Source organism: Cebus imitator, unplaced genomic scaffold (assembly GCF_001604975.1).
Source record: "Cebus imitator isolate Cc_AM_T3 unplaced genomic scaffold, Cebus_imitator-1.0 Scaffold652, whole genome shotgun sequence".
Taxonomy (NCBI): Eukaryota; Metazoa; Chordata; class Mammalia; order Primates; family Cebidae; genus Cebus; species Cebus imitator.
The window spans coordinates 216,443-224,236 of record NW_016107967.1 but is presented as its reverse complement, the minus strand read 5'-3'; positions in this window follow the sequence as shown (position 1 = coordinate 224,236).

Genomic DNA, 7,794 nt, shown 5'->3' with positions numbered 1-7,794 from the left:
GAAATTTTATAAATATTTAAGGAAGTAAGAGGTTGAATTTTACTCAAGCTCTTTAAGAGAATAAATAAAGAGAGATACTGTCTTTTGAGGCCATCATAACCTTGATAACAAAATTTGCCAAAGGAAATTAAAGAAAAAAAATACACGTATATATTAATACACAGAAAAATCTGGAAGGATATAGATGAAGGAGCGATAGTGGTGATCTCTGAGTATTGGAAATGTGTTATTTTTATTTGGAAGATCATCAGTATTTTCCTGTTTTCTAAAATTCACATGTATTGCTTTGGTAGTGAAAGATGATTAAAATAATTAGTGAAGGCCTATGGTGCAGGAAAACGCGGCCTCCTTTTGGTCCAGGAGGGCAGTGTCCTGGAGCAGGGGCCGAGGTCTCTGCTCCTCCCAACAAGTGAGGTTAAAATCCCAATAGAGTCACTTTCTCCATTGGCTGTTCCACCTTCACACCAGAGTGGCACTGACTTGACGGGTGACTCCACAGCAGGGAACAGCTGAGGTTGGCCTCGTGGTGGAAGGTGCTGGGTTAGTCCAAGGCTCAGAGTGCCCAGAGCTTGTCTATGGCCACAGTCACATGCAATTTTCTATTTCCAGCTCCGCTGGTGTGGGAAAAGTGTATGAGTATTGCTCTGAGTTATAACTACAGTTGAATTTTTTTTTCTTTTTTGAAACGGTGTCATGCTGGGTCACCCAGGCTGGAGTGCAGTGGTGTGATCTTGGCTCACAGCAACCTCTGCCTCCTGGGTTCAAGCAATTCTCCTGCCTCAGCCTCCTGAGTAGCTGGGATTATAGGCATGTGCCACCATGCATGCCTAGCTAATTTTTATATTTTTAGTAAAGATGGCGATTTCACCATGTCGGCCAGGCTAGTCTTGAACTCCTGACCTCAAGTGGTCTACCTGCCTTGGCCTCCCAAAGAGCTGAGATTACAGGCATGAGCCAATGTGCCCAGCCTATAGTTGAAAATTATAACACTTTTTTCATTGCTTCTAGAAGGAAGATTAAAAAAAAATAATTCTTCTTCTCCTCCTCCTTCTTCTTTTTCTTCTTTCTTTCAAAAAGTCATGGTCCATGTTGCCTAGGTTGGCTTTGATCTTCTTGCTTAAACGATCCTCCCGCATCAGCCTCCCAAGTAGCTGGGATACGGGTGAGCACCCCTACGCCTGGCTTTTTCCATTCCTCTTGAGTGTTATCAGCCATAATCCGTTCTAATTTTTTTGTAAACTTGAAAAAAATGTTTTCCCTCTTATCACATGTATTTCAGCCTGAGAAAGTTTTCTCCACAATCCTCGGTTTGCAGGGGAGATTATATTCAAATACTCCCAGTGCAAGTTCCAGAACTGTGGGAGACTTCAGCACTTTCCCAGTCCCCCACCTGTGGCTGAGGCCCACTTAGAGGGCTCTAGTGAATCTGGGGTGATGCTGCTCTTAAGGGAAGGGCTCGGGGAGGCCCAGAGCTGGATCGTACTGGGAGGGGCTCTTCTAGGGAGCCCGGAGAATCAGAACTGTGATTAAGAGGAGTAAAGCCTGGAGGAGGAGTGGGAGTGAGACTGGCGGCAAGGAGAGGTAAAGCCAGCCAGGGGAGGGGGCTGAGCGGGGGTCCAGCAACTCCGAGCTCATGGGTCAAGCCCCCACCAGCGCTGCCCTTCATCTCTGCTTCTCGCCCCTTTCTTTGGCTCCGTGCTGCTTGTTACACCTGCCTCAGTTAGGACTCGTGTTTTTGTGGCCCATCCCTGGGAACCATCACCAATCAATCAACAAAAATTTGCTGCCCCCTTCTTAATTGCTCAGTGCTTAGAAGGAAGCTTTTTTGACAACTCAGCATGATAAGCACAGTGTGTAATTATCAGTTTCCCGGGAGCAGTTCTTGTTTCACACAGAGCATCTTTTTAGCTCCCTTTCATCTCTTTCACTGGCCTGGGACATTCTTATGACAAACGTGGATGTGTCAGCTTCACGTTCAAGGTGAACTTGATGAGTGAGCATGGGGCCTTTCAGGCCTGTGTCAGCTGGGTCCCTGGGCATTGGGTCGGATCTAGGTGGGAGAGCGCTTGCCCAGAGCAGCAGAAGCCCAAACAATCCAAAGTGCAAGACACTTACCCGGATGTCTCCAGGCCCTGCACAGACAACACGGTCCACTTTGAATTCAACATTTGTTCTTCAAACTACCTGCTGTTCACAGAGCCCTTCTCTGAGCACTAGCCTGGGTTTAGGGCCTTGCCACGTGCTTCTGTAGGCCCTTCCTATTCCTGTCAGTCATCAGACTTTCATTTCATTTTATTTAGTATTATTTCTTTACTTACTTTTAGTGATGGAGTCTCACTCTGCTGCCCAGGTTGGAGTGTAGTGCTGCAATCATGGCTTACGGCAACCTCAAACTCCTGGGCTCAAGTGATCCTTCTACCTCAATTTCCCGAAGTGCTGGGATTACAGGCGTGAGTCACCATGCCCAGCCTCATAGTATTCTAATCGCTTGTTTAACATCAGCCTTCTCTAAGGGCACCTAAGTTCATGTGGACAGGGACCATGTCTATCTTGTTCAACATGGACCCTCTGTGCCTGGCAGTTGGAAATGCTCCGGCAATATTTGTGGAATGAACGACAGAATAAAAGTTCAAGCCACAGTTGAAGAAGGAAGCCAGAAATCCGTTCAGAAGAGAAGCAGCCTCACGTACAGGCCCACGGCCATAGCCAGAGAGAAAATGAGGGACAGCGAGCCATGGTCAGGTGCCGGCTGGGAGTTAACACCAGGCAACCACGGTTTAGGCCATAAACTATGGGCAGCGGAGAGCGCTGGGATGTGTCACGCAGAGAACAAACCTCATGGTGAGCTGGGCAGCCTGGAGACACAACTCATACCGATCACCAGCCAGGTGTGGCTGACTCCAGGAGACCGAGGCTGCAGTGAGCTATCAGTGAGCTATAATCATGCCATTGCACTCCAGCCTGGAGGGGAGAGTGAGACCCATCTCTAAAAATTAAAAATAAGAAAAATAAAAAACCCAAAAAACTGAGTTGTGTTAGGCTGTTCTTATTTTTTATTATTTTCAAGTCAGGGAGTCTTGACTAACACAAATGCTTTGTTTTAAAGAAGGCAAGAGGATCATAGTTTTGTCCGTTCTGTCCTGAATGAGAAAGAACATTATCCCTAAGGGCACAGTGACCAAGATCAAGGGAGCCCCCGTACTGTGAAGTGTGGGCTCATTGATTTCTTCTTCAGGGCTCTCTGCAGCCACATTCCCTCTGCTGACATGAGCTGTGGCATTCATTCCATTAAGCGGACTCAGTCTCTCAACTCTTTGGAGTTATTCGAAGAAACTGCGGTCCTTTTCATCTCTTCTGGTTTCCTTGGAGCTTGTTCTATTCTCTTTCATCTCTGACTCATTACGACAGAAAGGTGTAATGGCATGAGATTCTGGAGTCTGGATGTGCATGAAAGTACACAGGCGATTCTGAGCAACCTCAACAATCATCTGTGTTCTACTTCCTTTAGCATCACAGGCTGCTGCTCCTTCTTTTTTAAAATGCACCTGGGTGAGTGGGACACCCCCAGCTCAGACAGTCTGCTAGAGGTGAGGGAAAGGGGCTGGTTACATTTAGTCAGGGGCACAATGGGTTCCTTCTTTCTTTCTTTCAGCAAAGCCTTTATTTTAGCCCGCAGTTCCCAATTTGTTGTGCACCTGAGGAATCCCCTCTGCAATCTGAGTCTTACTGTGGTTTGGAAGTCTGCCTGCCTCCTCCTCAGCTGGTCCCTCTCCTCCCTGGCCAGTCAATCCAGCATTAGTTGTTTCTCACGTGCTCTTTTATTTCTTTGAGTCCCCAACGGATGATACATTAGTTGGGGGCAACAGTGCATCCCTAGGTTTCCTTTAGGAACATCACAGAAGGCCAGGCAGTGATTCAGAGCTTTAATCCCAGCTGCTCCAGAGGCTGAGGTGGGAGGATCTCTGAAGCCCAGGAGTTGGAGCTTGCAGTGAGCTATGATCACGCCACTGCACTGCACTCCAGCCTGGACAACAGAGTGGGATTCTGTCTCCAAAACAAACAAACAAACAAAGTATAGAAAAATAGGGAATAAGGGGCTCAGAGCAGTTTCATGGATGTTGAGGCATGTAAAGAGTTTTAGCATCAATATAAGGAAACTGAACTGGAAGAAACTTACGCTGCAGTATGTACTTCTAGGATACAAAGACTCAGAGCTGTGACCCACTTTGGGTTTTGTTTTCACAGAATGCATAAGAAGAAATAACATATGATGTTTCTCTATTCTCTAGTTTATCTTTCCTCTAATTTTTATTATTTATAATATTTATAATATTATTTGATAAAATTTATATTTTCTTCCTTCTGCTAACTTTGGGTTTAGCTTCTTCTTCCCTTCCCAGTTTGTTTAGGTGTGAAGTTAGATAGCTGATTCAAGATCCTTTTTTAAAAAAAAAAATTAGTTTTTAAATTTTTGGAGAGGGTCTTGCTTTGTCGTCCAGATTGGAGTACAGTGGTGTAATTTTGGCCCACTGCAACCTCTGCCTCCTGAGTTCAAGCAATTCATGTGCCTCAGCCTCCTGAGTAGCTGGAATTACAGGCATGCACCACCATGCCCAGCTTTCTATTTTTAGTAGAGACAGGGTTTCACCATGTTGGCCAGGCTGGTCTCGAACTCCTGGTCTAAAGTGATCCACCTGCCTTGACCTCCCAAAGTACCAGGATCACAGGTGTGAGCCTCTGTGCCTTTTTATTTTTAAAATTTATTTTAAAAATGTTTTTTTATTTTTTATTTTTAAAATTTGTTTACTACTATAAACCTCCCTCTGAGCACTGCCTTTTACTACTTCATGTAAGTTTGGGGATGCTGTGCTTTCTTTTTTTTTTATTAATTATACTTTAAGTTCTGGGGTACATGTGCAGATCATGCAGGATTGTTACATAGGTATACACATGCCATGGTGGTTTGCTGCATCCATCCCCCATCATCTACATTAGGTATTTCTCCTAATGTTATCCCTCCCCAATCCCCCCACCGCCTGCTATCCCCCACACCCCAACAGGCCCTAGTATGTGATGTTCCCCTCCCCGCGTCCATGTGTTCTTATTGTTCAAACACCCACTTATGAGTGAGAACATGTGGTGTTTAGTTTTCTGTTCTTGCGTCAGTTTGCTGAGAATGATGGTTTCCAGCTTCATCCATGTCTCTGCAACGGACATGAACTCATCCTTTTTTATGGCTGCATAGTATTCTATAGTGTATATGTGCCACATATATATTCTTTATCCAGTCTATCATTGATGGGCATTTGGGTTGGCTCCAAGTCTTTGCTATTGTAAACAGTGCCAAAATGAACATATGTGTGCATGTGTCTTTATAATGGAATGATTTATAATCCTTTGGTTATATACCCAGTAATGGGATTGCTGGGTCAAATGGTATTTCTATTTCTAAATCCTTGAGGAATTGCCACACTGTCTTCTGCAATGGTTGAACTAATTTACACTCCCACGAACAGTGTAAAAGCAGGATGTTGTGTTTTCATTTGCAGTTTCCATTTCAAGATATTTTCCAATGTCCCTTGTGATTTCTTCTTTGACCCACTGGTTAAGAGTGTCAATTTCCACATATCTGTGCATTTTCAGGTTTTCCTTCTGCTATTGATTTCCAGTTTCATAACATTGTGGTTTAGAAAAGATATTTTGTATGATTTCAAACTTCTTAAAATTGTGAATACTTGTTCCTAACGTGTGTTCCAGCCTGGAGCACATCCTGTGAGCCCTTGAGAGGAACATGTAACCTGCTGTCGGTGGTGACAAAGACGCCTTAACTAAATGTCAGTCTGATTCCTCCAGCCTTCTAGGCCTCAACCTTGGAGTCGGTCCTTGTCAGGCCTCCATCACTCAGTTGTAGCAGAAATCTTCATAAGTCAATGTCGAGGATCCTCATCCCCACCCTCAGTATCTGATCACCCTCTATATTGACTCAAATTCTTCACCCACCCCCACCCCAGGTAACACCTGCCCACTCTAACCTGCCTTCGACGAGGGAGAATCCTGTTACATCCGATGGGGGAGAATCCTGTTACTTCCGATGAACCAGAATCCCTCTGCACCCCTCACGTGTAATCCCTCTGCCTGCCTCTGTAATTTTTCACCAGCTGCCCCCACCCTGCTCCTGGCCATGGTCCCTACTTGTCCATGCTGTATTCAGAAGTGAGTCCAGTCCCACACTGAGGGCTCTTTCCCCAATTGCAACAGCTCCTGAACAAAATCTGTCTTCACTGCTTTAACTACTGTCAGGCGTGTTTTTTTTTTAAATTGGGAAGAGGATGGTTTTGAATATTCACACAGACACATATAACTGTGCCAGTGCCTACACAGGCTCTTTTTGGGCTAATCTGTCAGCATTTGCAGATAAAAATGGTACTATGTAACTTTACCACGAACTAGTTAACCCGTCACATCTGAACAAAAAGTCAATGGTGACCTGCAGCCAATGCTCTGCTGGGCCTTTCTAGAGCTCCAGGGGTCGGCAGGAGCTGTGGGCCCCAGCAAGATGTGACATTAAACTGAAGCTCTTGATGGTATTTCTCTCACATTGCTGAAATGACCTTCTGGAAGAACAAAAGGCTCATTGATTGCTTCTTGATTCGACAAAAAATAAGCCATTTAAAAATATTTCAGGACAAATAATTTAAACAGACATCCCTTAAAAGAAGACATACAAATGCAACAGGCATATGAAAAATTGCTCAAAATAACGAATCATCAGAGAAACGCAAATTAAAAGCACAATGAGATATCACTTCACATCTGTTAGGCCATTGATGGATGCACACTGTGGGCGGGAATGTAAAATAGTACAGTGACTATGGAAAACAACATGGAGGTTTCTTCAAAAATGAAGAGTGTATCTACTATGCGATCCAGCAATCCCACCCTGAGTATTATCCAGAGGAAATGAAATCGGTATGTTGAAGAGATATCTGCACTCCCACGTATACGGCACAGCACTATTCACAATAGCCAAGATACAGAATCTACCTACATGGCCATCCATGCGAGGAAGGATAAAGAAAATGTGGTGTGTGTGTGTGTGTGTGTGTGTGTATACATACCCCATGGGATAATAGTATCCAATTACATATAATAAGATACTACTGAGCATTAAAAAAGAAGAAAATTGGCAAGGCACCCCAGTGGCTCATGCCTGTAATTCCATCACTTTGGGAGGCCAGGGTGGGCAGATCACCTGAGGTCAGGAGTTTGGAACCAGCCTGGGCAGCATGATGAAACCATGTCTCTACGAAAAATGCAAAAATTAGCTGGGCATGGTGGCATGTGCCTGTAATCCTAGCTACTTTGAAGGCTACTGTGGGAGGATCACTTGATACTGGGAGATCAAGACTGCAGTGAGCTGTGATAGTGCCATTGCACTCCTGCCTAGGCAACAGAGCAAGGTCCTGTCTCAAAAAAAAAAAGGTTAAAATTGGTTTAAGAGAAAAGAAGGGGGCTGGAAAAAGAGAAAAAATGAGAAAGAAAAACACAAGAAAAGAAACCATTGATAGAGAACAGGCATAATTTAAAAAGAACTTAAGTAGGATTTCTGGAAATAAACATATAATCATTCACATTAAGTACTCATTGGGCAATTAAACAGAAGATGAGATGTGGCTAAGAGAAAATGTACCACAATGAAAATATGAATACATGGAAATGTTGAAAGTTAAGAAACATGAAAGACACAATTTTCCAGAATTGATAAGATACTTATCTTTAGATTGAAGAAGCATA